At 42.1% G+C, this 12,465-nt stretch overlaps 1 non-coding gene across 1 annotated transcript; it reads left to right on the forward strand.

Moving 5' to 3' along the window:
* Positions 1 to 9,136: 9,136 nt before the first annotated feature.
* Positions 9,137 to 9,243, forward strand: LOC136327987 (U6 spliceosomal RNA). The gene has a single exon (XR_010730032.1). It is a non-coding gene; the product is annotated as a U6 spliceosomal RNA (small nuclear RNA).
* Positions 9,244 to 12,465: the final 3,222 nt, after the last annotated feature.

The following is a 12,465-nucleotide window of genomic DNA, read 5'->3' on the forward strand; positions in this document are numbered from 1 at the left end:
CAGTGTGTGGCTCACACATATTCTCCCATTAACATGATGAAACTTTCCGAGGAGCTGAAATTGTTACACTTTTTGATGTAATCTAGGTGCTGGTTGCACAGGATTATATTCATGTAAAAAGTCACTGAGCCATAGACTTAAGATTTGTGAATTTTACTTTATATAAATTATACTTCAAATAAGCTATAAAAGTTTTAAAATAATTTGCATTTATCTGTAACCACTGATGGTTTTTAAACATGTCTGCAAATTATTTGATACTCTTCCATTCAAAATGTAGAGCTTAACTCCCCTCCCCTTGAACGAACAGAAGTGATGCTATGTGACTTCTGAGGCCGGGTCCTCAAAGAGATGTAGCTTCCGCTGGCTCCTCTCGCTCACAGTGTTTACTCTTTGGAAGCCAGTGCTATGTCATGGAGACACTCAAGCAGCCTTGGGGAGAAGCTTTCATAGTGAGGAGCAGAGGCTCACACCAGCAACCTGTAGCAACCTGCAGCCAGGTGAGTTGGCCAATGTGCATGTCCTCCAGCCCGTGAAGCCCTCAGATCCCTGCAGCTGTCACCAGCATTTTGACTACAATTCATAAGAGACCAGGAGCGAGAACCTTGTGGTTAAGCTGCTCCTAAGTCCTCATGCCACAAAAATTACCAGGGATGTGCCTGATCTGTGGTGGCGCAGTGGATAAAGTGTCAGCCTAGAATGCTGAGGTTGCTGGTTTGAAACCCTGGGCTTGCCTGGTCGGGGCACATATGAGAAGCACTTACTACAAGTTGATGCTTTCCGCTCCTCTGTTTTCTTCTCTCTCTCTCTCTAAAATCAATAAATAAAATCTTTTTAAAAAAGACTAACCCTCCCCCCAAAAAAAACCTACCGAAATAATAAATGTTTATTGTTCTTTTAAGCCAGTAAATTTGGGAGTAATTTGTTACACAGCAATAGATATCTGTCTTCAGGATTAGGGCTCTGTTTGAGTAGTATACTTCACAATGGTAAATGATTAAAATGTTTGAGGTTGTTTATATTTTTGATTCTCATCTGGAAAACCAGTTTTGAGAGCTGTGTAGAGGCATTATTTAAATTAAAAGATACCAAGCTCTGAAAATGAAAAATGCAGGTAATATTTTGTCATAATTTTCTAGTTTCTTTCTATTTTTGGACCCCAAGTGAATACTGTCTATATATATTCAGAACAGGTTTTCTATAGACTGTTTTGTAGGTGGATGAGGTTGGAATAAACTGCTGAGGAAGAAAGAGATTTGTAGTAGAGCCACTCCCTGTGGAATTTTTCCATAGTAGCATACCAAGACACAAACCTGAGGACGCCCCTGTCAAAATGTGAGAAAGACCACGGAGGAAACTGCCCCTTCTCTGTGAATAGTTCTCAGCCTCTAACCATGTGCATGTTGGTCTCATTACACTAATTTTGTTCTTCTAAACTAGATTTCAAATTTCTATAAATCTTCTTGTTTGTGCTTTCAAAGCATTAAAAAGTCAGGCTGGTCCTCACCCAGTGACGAGGGTCTGGTTAGAATGGTGTCTTTGTCATCCTTCCCTGCCGGCTCCCTGTGCTTGGGAACCATCTTCAGTTTTTGGAAAGAGATGCAGCTTTCCAAAATCTTTATAAGACACAAATCCTCCTACACACACCGAATTATCATACAGAGAAAAGCACAGCAATCCTCCTTTTTGCTTAACACTCAGGGTACTGAGAGAAACTTAATTCCCAACAAAAAGCCGTACTTTCCAGTGTCAGGGCTTCCCTTTCTGATAAGCACTTTCAGGATGAGCAGAAAAAGCTGCTTCCTCTAGTCCCTCCCTGCCCCCCTCAGGTGCCCCTTCATGCCATGTTCCAGCCTTCCCACTTGGTCCAGGACTGCAACAGTAAGTTTGTTAAACGAGCCTTTTAAAATACGTGCTCATCATCAGCCCAGCATGTGGATGTTCCAGGTTCCGTCCCTGGTCAGGGTACACAGGAGAAGTGACCTTCTGCTTCTCCACCCTTTCCCTTTCTCTCTCTCTTTCTCTATTCTCCTGCAGCCATGGCTTGATTGGTTCAAGTGCATCGACCCCAGGCACTGAGGATGGCTCCATGGAGCTTCCACCTCAGGTGCTAAAAATAGCTCAGTTGTGAGCATGGCCCCAGATAGGCAGAGCATCGTCCCCAAATGAGGTTGCTGGGTGAATCCTGGACAGGGAGCATGAGGGAGTTTGTTTCTCTATCTTCTCTCCTCTCACTTGGAAAAGAAGAAGAAGAAGAAGAAAAAATACATTCTCATGAATAATTTTAAGAGGAAAGTGATTTAAACTGTAAGTGCTGGAAATAAGTAAACACCTGATAATGGATATGTAAGAATTTTTCCTCAAAAAATCATTGGTAATACTCTACATCCATGGTAGTTTTTCAGGGCCTCATTTTTTCCTGAAGAGCAAGGAAAAGGGATAGGACAAGAATAAACACCTGGACAACCAGGCTGTCCTGTGACTCTGGGGCACTGTTATCTCTGCCCACAGGTGTGTTCTTGATGCTTTTTACACACCCAGTGTGTCTGCATATGAAGCCCCTAAATGAACAGGTTCAGACAGGAAACTGCAGGCTTCAGGGGAAACTATTCTTAAGTTGACAAAGTTAAGATTCAACAACAAAAACAACAACAAAAGAATTAATTTAGCGGAAAGTTTTTTAATGTCAGGACAGGTAATTGTGTAAGTAAGGATCATGGTGGAAATCACTCTAAATAATAATGCTGCTGCTGATTCTACAAACCTTGAAAATAACACAGAGCCCTCCTTCCGCTCCTGGACAGCTTGAAGTCCTCTTAGAATTAGGTGAAAGGTGACACTGAAGTAAACTGCAGGGAACCTGAGAAGATTTCTTTTTTAAGCAAAGGACCTTTGGAAAATCCAAGAAGGAGGCAGATAATAAAGGTTGGGGGGGGGTGCATTGCTGTGTGAATAAGCCGAGCACCTACTTCCTGCTCCAGTTGGAGTTCTGACCGTGACACGAAAAGGAATGAGCTATGGCCAAAGGAAGAGATGGTGAGGGTCACAGGGAACACGCCTCTGAGGGGAGCACGTGGTAGGGGTGATGAAAGGCAGATTTGTAGATACAAAAAAAGGAAACCTAATGGAGAGATGGGAAATACCAGCCTGAGGGACATTCATGGTCACTGGAACCTTTGGCTCAGTGAGTCCAAGGCTTGCCACAAGTGGGGGTGGCAAGGGGACAGGTGTTTGGAGGTTTTGTCCAATGACCTCATACGGGCGCCTCTCTCCCTTTCACCTCCTGAGCCAGGAGCGCACAGCACTATTGTAAGCACGCTCTGATCCTGCGGTAGGTGCGTCATGCGTTTCATTCTCATGTTGATCCAAGAGCTTAGTGTGCTCTTCACCACGTTATCCGTGAAGAGGGTGGGGACAGGCAGGATTTAGAGAAAACCCGAAGGACCTAGCCTCCCATGGCCTATGCTTGGAGGCAGAGGGCATCCTAGCTTTCCCCCTAAGATTAAGTACAGCTTTACAGAACACCAGGGCAGAAGCAGCTCTAGGTCAGAACCCTGTCTGTACGAGGACACTCTCTTCTGTGCAGACAGAGCCCGGGATGGCTCACAGGCCCCAGGCTCTTAGATTTTTGTTTCCAGGCAGTCTAGATCATCGTGCAGTGCCTCCTCTCAGATGTTTGACCAGCCAGTGAGTCAGCACACACTTTTGGATAACCAGAGTGTGCAATCAAGTGCTAAGTGTTCAACAACATTAAAGGGCATATAATCACAGGCCACATTTCTTTCGACTTTCCATGGCTCTGCCCACAGGGCAAAGTGGCCAGAAGCTCTTTATTTACACCACATCAAGGGCACTGTTTTAACACAGGTTGCTTCTAAAGACACAGAAGTTAATGACATACAGAGCAAAGTGGAGTGGAAGAGCAGGGTTTTGGCATCAAAGGCAGATGCCAAATTTGGCTTGGCTCCTGGCTAAGGGAGTGTGGGCCATCTGATTGACCTCTGAGTGTTTTCCCTTCATCTGTAAAATTAGGATGCTGTTTATGATGATGTCAATCCCTAGCTCCTAGTGTTATGATAATACATCAAGTGTGAAGGGTTACATGAATGTCAACTGTTGCTGCTGTAATTCAGGAGTACAGTTCTTTGTCCCATGAAAGCTCAGTGCACCTCATCTAGCCAATTCCAGGTCTTCCTGGAATCGGGCATCACAAACTCCCACGAACTTGGTGGGTGAAAGCACACCTCAGATTCCAGGGAAAGCTATCTCTAGACCTCACTGTCAACCCCAACACGTAGTGGGGATGTCTCTGCAGACATAGTGGGCAGAATCAAGCTGAGCATCTTGCAGGCTTATGCAAAGTGAGCTCTACTTTACATTAGGTTTTAGAAATTACAAATTGCTGCAGGAGTCAATAGTTTTGAAACCTTGATGAACAGAATCAAGGGAAAACTTACTTTTAAAGACTAGCAGGTTTTGGTATCAGGGTGATGTTGGCCTCATAAAATATGTTATGAGGTATTGCTTCTTCTTCCAATTTTTTGGAGAACTATGAGAAGAATAGATACCAAATCTTTAAATGTTTGGTAGAATTCACTAGTGTAGCCCTCTGGTCATGGACTTTTGTTTGTGGAGAGGTTTTTTTTGTTTTGTTTTGTTTTTGTATTTTTCTGAAGCTGGAAACGGGGAGGCAGTCAGACAGACTCCCGCATGTGCCTGACTGGGATCCACCCGGCATGCCCACCAGGGGGCGATGCTCTGCCCATCCGGGGCGTCACTCTGCCGCGACCAGAGCCACTCTAGCGCCTGGGGCAGAGGCCAAGGAGCCATCCCCAGCTCCCGGGCCATCTCTTGCTCCAATGGAGCCTTGGCTGCGGGAGGGGAAGAGAGAGACAGAGAGGAAGGAGAGGGGGAGGGGTGGAGAAGCAGATGGGCGCCTCTCCTGTGTGCCCTGGCCAGGAATCGAACCCGGGACTTCCACACACCAGGCCCACGCTCTACCACCGAGCCAACCGGCCAGGGCCTGTGGGGAGGTTTTTGATAGCTATTTCTATTGCCTCCCTGCTTAGAGGTCTATTTAGGTTTTCCATTTCTCTGTGACTCAGACTAGGAAGATTGTATAGTTCTAGAAATTTATCCATTTCTTCTGGATTGTTGAATTTGGTGGCATATAATCTTTCATAGCATTCTAGTATAATACTTTGTATAACTATGATGTCAGTGGTAATTTCTCCTCTTTTATTTCATGTTTTGTTTATATGATTCATTTCTCTTTTTTCCTTAGTGAGTTTAGCCAGGGGTTTGTCGAACCTGACAAGGACAACAACAACAAAGAAAAGAGAAAACTGCAGACCAATATCTCTAATGAACACAGATGCAAAAATCCTAAAAAAAATACTAGCAAATTGAATACAACAGCACATTAAAAATAATACATCACAATCAAGTGGGGTTTATTCCAGAAGCACAAAGATGGTTCAACATATACAAATTAATCAATGTAATATACCAGAGTAACAAAAGAAAGGGAAAAATTGTTTGATCATATAAACAGATGCAGAAAAGGCATTTGATAAGATACAACATCAATTTATGATTAAAACACTCAATAAAATGAGTACAGAAAAAAAGTACCTCAACATAATAAAGACCATATATGACAAACCCTCAGTCAATAGCATACTGAATGGTGAAAAACTGAAAGCTTTTCCTCTAAAATTAAGAATAAGACAAGTATGCCTATTCTGACAACTTTTATTCAACATAGTTCTGGAAGTTTTAGCCAGAGCAATCAGGCAAGAGAAAGAAATAAAATGTATCCATATTGGGAAATAAAGGTATGACTTCTTGCAGATGACACGATTCTGTATATAGAAAACCTCAATGACTCAACCAAAAAGCTATTAGAAACAATAAACCAATACAGTAAAATCACAAGATACAAAATTAATACAGTATATTAAAGTCTACTGCTTTCCTATATGCCAACAATAAAGCCTCAGAAAATGAATTCAAAAAAATTTTCTGCATGGCGCAGTGGATAGAGCATTGACCTGAGATACTGAGGACTCAATTTCAAAACCCTGAGGTCACTGGGTTGAGTGTGGGCTCACCAGCTTGAGCCCAGGGTTGCTGGCTTGAATGTGAGATTATAGACATGATCCATGGTTGCTGGCTTGAACCCAAAGGTCACTGGCTTGAAGCCCAAGGTCACTGGCTTGCTAGTTTGAGCAAGGGGTCACTGGCTTAGTTGTTAGCTTCTAGTCCAGGCACATATGAGAAGCAATCAATGAACAACTAAAGTGCCAAAACTATGAGTTGATGCTTCTCATCTCTCTCCCTTTCTGTCTCTCTCTCTCTCTGTCTTTCTCTTGCTAATTTTTTTTCTTTTACAATTGCAACAAAAATAAAAATACCTAGGAATAAACTTAACAGACAATATGAAGAACCTATATACAGAAAATTACAAAGCATTATTAAAAGAAATTGAAAAAGACACAACAAAATAAAAAGATACTTTGTGTTCATGGATTAGAAGAATCAACATGGTTAAAACGGCCATATTACCCAAAACATTATACAAATTTAATGCAATCCCCATTAAAATCCCATTGTCATTTTTAAAGAAATAGAACAAAAATCATCAGATTTGTGTGGAACCATAAAAGATATCAAATAGCCAAAGAAATACTGAGAAAAAAGAACAAAGCTGAAGGTATCTCACAACCTGATTTCGAATTACATTACAAAATCACAATAATCAAAACAGCATGACATTGACAGAAAAAGAGACACAGAGACTAATGAAACAGAGTCCAGAGCCCAGAATAAAACCACATGTATGTGTCCAAATTCTTTTTAACAAAGGACCCAAAAACACACTATAAAGAAAAGAAAGTCTCTTCAATAAATGGTGCTGGGAAAATTGAAAGCCATATGGAAAAGAATGAAAATTGACTATAGTTTGTCCCCATGCACAAAAAGTAATTCAAAATGGATTAAAGGCCTAACCAGAAGATCTGAAACAATAAATTACATAGAGGAAAACATAGGTACTAAATTTATGGACCTTGACCACAGAGAATAGTTTATGAATTAGATCCAAAAGACAAGGGAAGTAAAGGCGACAATAAATGAATGGGACTATATCAAACAAAAAAGTTTCTGCACAATGAAAGAAACTGACAACAAAACAAGCAGGCAGCCAACCAAACGGGAATTGATATTCACAAATAACAGCTCTGATAAGAGGTTAATATCCAGAATATATAAAGAACTCACAAGCTCCGCAACAAATACACAACAAATCCAATTAAGAAAAAAAAAGAAAGGGGAAGAGGACCAGAAGAGACACTTCTCCCAAGAAGACATACAAATGGCCAACAGATATATGAAAAGAAGCTCATCTTCACTAGCTATTAGAGAAATGCAAATCAAACTTAAGATACCACCTCACACCTGTTAGATTGGCTGTTATCAAGACAGGTAATAGTAAGTGTTGGAGAGGCTGTGGAGAAAAAGGAAGCCTTATTTATTGCTGGTGGGAATGTAAACTGGTACAGCCATTATGAAAGATAGTATGAGGGTACCTCAAAAAATTAAGAATAGAATTACCATATGACCAGAAATCCCTCTACTGGGTATCTACCCCCAAAATTCAAAAACATCTGTATGCAGAGACACATGCACACCCATGTTCTTCACAGCATTCTTCATAGTGATCAAGACACGGAAACAACCCCATTGTCCCTCTATAGAGGATTGGATAAAGAAGATGTGGTGCACATATACAATGAAATACTACTCAGCCATAAGAAATGATGACATATTACCATTTGTAACAACATGGATGGACCTTGAGAATATTATGCTAAGCAAAATAAGTAAACCAGAAAAACCTAAGAACTGTATGATTTCACACATAGGTGAAATATAAACAGAGACTCATGGACATAGATGAAAATGAAGTGGTTATCACAGGAAGAAGGTTAGGGGAAAGGGAAATAAAGGGGCCATACCATATTTACAGTGACAGAAAGTGGTTTGACTTTGGGTGATGGACACACAATGCAATGAATAGTTCATATGCTATGGAAATGCATACACCTAAAACCTATGTGTTCCTATGGACCAATGTCACCTTATTACATTTAATTCCCTTTCTTTTTTTTGTGTGTGACAGCGAGAGAGAAAGACAGAGAGAGGGACATATAGGAACAGACAGACAGGAAGGGAGAGAGATGAGAAGCATCAATTCTTCATTGAGGCACCTTAGTTGTTCATTGATTGCTTTCTCATATGTGCCTTGACCAGGGGCTATAGCAGAGTTTGTGACCCTTTGCTCAAGCCAGCGACCTTGGGCTTGAGTGAGTGACCTTGGGCTTCAAGCCAGCAACCTTTGGGCTCAAGCCAGCGACCATGGGGTCATGTCTATGATTCCACGCTCAAGCCAGCGACCCTGCATGCTCAAGCCGGATGAGCCTGCACTTAAGTTGGTGATCTTGGGATTTTGAACCTGGGTCTTCTGCGTCCCAGTTCGACGCTCTATCCACTAGGCCACTGACTGGTCAGGCTACATTTAATTTATAAATAAAAAAGAAAAGAAAAAAAATAAGTACTGATACTAATAATTACATTATAAATATTAAAAAATAAAAAGACTACTAAGTATTTTTTTCTCTTTTATGAGAGGAAAAGTTTAAATAACTTTTCTTTTTGGAAAAACATTTAAAAAAATTCTATTAGTTTGAGTTTTTCAAAGTTGAAGCCCAGATTCCACTTTGGAACAAAATTCAGGATAATGCAGAAATACCTACTTTTCTGCAGTTATCAAAGGTAGTCTTCACTGTGAGCAGAATTGCATTTCTTCATTCTTTCATTCACTCATTCATTTGAAGATGATGTACTGATACCCTACTCTATGCGAAGCAGTCCTCTAGGCCCCAAGTGCGGCAGGCACGGAGACCACAGTGTAGTGAGGGGAAGATCCCAGATAGTCTTATCACTCGTGCTGGGGGCTGTGCAGCCCGGGGAGGTGTGAAGGGTGCTGGGCCTGGTCTTGGAAGGCTTCTCTCAAGGAGTGACTCTTAACCTGAGACCTGCAGAATGAGTCACACTATACAGTCAAAAGAGACGGCTGCCTGTTCTAATGGCACATAGACTAAAACTGTATCAAGACAGAGAAAATTAGCAGGGGCCATATGCAAGAATGACATGCAAATTTGTGAAGCGTTCCACATTTTTGCACAACAATGTAAATGTATTTAATTCCACAGAACTGTATACTTAAATGACTAAAATGCTAGATTCTACCTGGCCTGTGGTGGCACAGTGGATAAAGTATCGACCTAGAATGCTGAGGTCACTGGTTTGAAACCGTGGGCTTGCCTGGTCAAGGCACATATAGGAGTAGATGCTTTCTGCTTCTCCCCCCTATCTCTCTTTCTCTCCTTTTTAAAAAATGACTAAATAAAATCTTGAAAAAAATAAAATGCTAGATTCTATGTTATGCAAGTTTTGCCACAAAAAAGTAAAAGCAGGGAGATGTTGGGAAGGTCCTGTTGCAAACAGAGGGAACAGCAGGTACAGACGTAGGGACAGCTGTCTTGTGGGAAGAGGGAGCACAGTCAGAGGAGCACCGGCAGGGCTGGTTTATCAAGATTGGAGACAAACGGCTCAAAATGAGGCAGAGGCCAGACCACCCGAACCTGGGTGTTGACCTGTGTCCTGAGACCAGTGGGAGATTGTGGAGGGCTTTCATCAAGGCAGTGACACAATCTGTTTTTAAAAAATCACCCTGGACTAGGATAGAGAGTGCGGGAGAGGCAGTGAATGTCGCTGACCAGTGGGAGGGTGTCAGAGTTTACTAGGAGAGAGATGAGTGCTACTTCAACTAGGGTGTTGAAGTTGGGATGGAGAGAGTGGCTAGGTTTGAGAAAAGTCAGGGTACATGGATGAACCTGCCGGTGGCTTGCTCTGGGGGTGAGGGAAGGGCCAGTCAAGAAAGATGTCCACGATTCTAGATAGATGGTGGCACCAGTGACTGGAACCAGCAGCACAGGGAAGGGCTTTGGAGAGGTGGATCGTGATTCTTGTTAGGGACATGTTGAGTTTGTGAGCCTCAGTGAGGAGATCCATGCACAGGGTGTTAGCTCAGGCTCTCTGAGGCCACACTACACTCGGGCAGGGTGTCGGTGATGCTACTGATCACAGAGCAGTGCTGTTCTCTGAGGCGTTCTGTCCCTGACACGTGAGAACTCAGGACCACTCCAAGAGCAAAGAGATGGAACACCCAGTCTGCCTAGTGCAGCAGTCTGGCCGGCTCCCCTGGACAGACGACGGAAACAATTTCTTCTTCTTCTGAATGGCTGCTCCCAAAGATGTTGCGATGGCTCTGTGACAGAATCCCGACCAAACCGTCCTGGCGTAGATGGCAGACTAAAGGGGTCGGGTACACACACCTGGGATGCCATCCATGTGTCCAACTCTGGTCTCAGACCCCAGGGCAGCATCCTTCAGCTTCTGAAACGTCGGTACGAGAGGCGGATGCTGGTGCTGAATGACTGAAGCCAAGTGTCAGGTCCAGTTACAGGGCCCGAGTCTCTGAAAGGCCTGCTTTTTCACTTGATGAATTTGGAAAGTCAAAACACACCCATTTGGGATCTATTTGAGGCAGAAATAGTGTTGTATTTGTAAACATTTCCCCCCTTCCTTCTGGCTTCTCTGTAATCTCTAGGACCACACCAGACCCACTCTTCAGTAGCCTCATTCTTCATGCCTCACTGATGAAAGTTATATAAAGGCGTCAACTGAACAGTCAAATATCGATAAAACAATATTTTAAAAGGCTCTAGCTGTAGGACATACAATCTAGGCAACTAAGCATGTGATAAACGCTTTCGATTAGTCACACATGCCTCAAGAAGTAAACACTGGCTGGACTGAAAGGCTATTTTTAATCATGCTCACTGACAGTTCTCTCACAGCACACAGAGGCAGAGGGGCCAAATTCTGGGGTAAGTTCCGAAATTTAATGCTGTGAAAGGAGCTGGTATCACCAGTCTAAAAGTGCATAAGAGTTTGATGGTATATACATACTGAGGAAAATTTGTTAATCTAAAAAGGTCAATCAAGATGACCTTGAGGTGTCCTTAAGAAAATACAATATGATGTTAGTAAGGCAGCATATAAATAAAAAAAATAGTTATAAGCATATTTAAGGAAAACATTATATTATGAAAGTAGAAGGGTGATGGTACACTTGTAGGAAAAAGAGTCAAAAAGTGAGACTGTATAGGATTTTGTCACTGTCCTGATTCCACAGTCACCAAGCACCAATCCCTTATTAATTTGGTTTTGTTGCTGGTGGAAGAAGGTAACAGCAAGTTGGTACAGTGATTCTGAATCACCTAACCAAAATATTCCTTATTATAAATTGTTACATTGCTACTGAGATTTGTATCAATTCTCTGATAAGTTTGGTGGGTGCTGGTCAGTTCCACAGACCCTAACCTGCTTTGCTCTTCCTCAGGGGCCCCACTATCTGAGGGGTGGTGGTCACTTTAGGCTGGCAGGTAACAGTATTTTGCTTTAAACAGAACATTTTGAACTTGAACATTTGTTCTAAAGTTCCATTTCTTCTCAGGGCTGGTTTAAATATTTTCTTGGAAACCTTTGAGATATCTGTTTTCCCTCTTCTACAACATGACATCCCAGAGTCTGAAGCTCGTTGTATAATAAAACATTTGATTGGCCTTTGTCCCTAGGTTCAGGGAGGGAGACTAAATCTTAAGAATTTCCTGGGTAATAGGAGAGTATATTTGTTATTAATGAGCCCCTTGGGTCAGAAAAAACGACTCAGAATGAAGGCCACCAGAAAGAACAGCCATGTGACTAGAGGGTTGGGTTTTTGAGCCAGCCTAACTTCCAGGGACATAAGGGGAACTAGAGATTGAGTTCAGTCAAGTGGCCAGTAATCCCATCAACCTCAGCTACATAATGCAAGCCTAGTAGAAACTCTGTACACTGAAGTTTGGTGGAGCTTCCTGGTAGTGATCCCAGGAATGTGCTGAGAGGGTGGTGCCCCTTGATGTCATGGGGAGAGGGCATGGAAGCTCCGTGTTCATGACTCTTCCAGACCTTGTCTTATGTATGTCTTCATTTATCTGGTCTTGATTTAAATCTTTTTTTTTTTTTACCTTATATTTATTTTATTATTTATATATATTTAAGGCTTTATAAACCCCACATTCTTTTTTTTTAAATAATTTTATTTTTTTAATGATGCGACATCAATAAATCAGGATACATATATTCAAAGATAACAAGTCCAGGTTATCTTGTCGTTCAATTATGTTGCATACCCATCACCCAAAGTCAGATTGTCCTCTGTCACCTTCTATCTTGTTTTCTTTGTGCCCCTCCCCCTCCCCCTTTCCCCCCTCCCCCCGTAACCACCACACTCTT

Source organism: Saccopteryx bilineata, chromosome 2, assembly GCF_036850765.1.
Source record: "Saccopteryx bilineata isolate mSacBil1 chromosome 2, mSacBil1_pri_phased_curated, whole genome shotgun sequence".
NCBI classification, from domain to species: Eukaryota; Metazoa; Chordata; class Mammalia; order Chiroptera; family Emballonuridae; genus Saccopteryx; species Saccopteryx bilineata.